General features: G+C 33.1%; 1 protein-coding gene across 1 annotated transcript in view; it reads right to left on the bottom strand.

Moving 5' to 3' along the window:
• The window catches only part of LOC107100021 (C3a anaphylatoxin chemotactic receptor-like), a 9,902-nt gene that overhangs the window by 2,259 nt on the left and 7,124 nt on the right, over positions 1-519 (bottom strand). The gene's annotated exons all lie outside the window — the stretch shown is intronic.

Here is a 519-nt window from a genome sequence, read left to right on the forward strand (position 1 = left end):
ACCTGCTTCAACTCCCTACATCTCAGCATAAAGAATGGAACAATGTTAATTTTATTTAGCCAAGAAAAAGCAGTCTAATAATTCATTTCACACACATTTTACAATTTTCAGAACAAGTCCTTAAGAAAATCCAACCTTTAAATTGACTATATTTCTTCAATAGGATTTAATCCAGTACTTTCATCCACACTGCTGTGCTTAAGATATAGATCCAACTAAAGCATTTTTTTTGATCACGCTAATAGGATTTTATGTTTCCCTGGATATGTCCCATATAATATTTAACAAAGCCATCAGTTTGCTACACACTGTTTCAACTAGGAAATACTGGGGAACTTGCCAATATGTTAAGAAACAGTGTATTAATCTTTATAATTGAGGTAATTTATTCTTTATGTGTAATTTTGTTGAGGGTTTTTCCAGGAATCTTGGACTGATAAAAATGCCAGGGAAGGGCTGTGAGCTAGAAGCCTTGATGGATAGATGGGTAATAATCTTTCACTTCAGATCCTTATACTA

Source organism: Cyprinodon variegatus, unplaced genomic scaffold, assembly GCF_000732505.1.
Source record: "Cyprinodon variegatus isolate N-32 unplaced genomic scaffold, C_variegatus-1.0 Scaffold930, whole genome shotgun sequence".
NCBI classification, from domain to species: domain Eukaryota; kingdom Metazoa; phylum Chordata; class Actinopteri; order Cyprinodontiformes; family Cyprinodontidae; genus Cyprinodon; species Cyprinodon variegatus.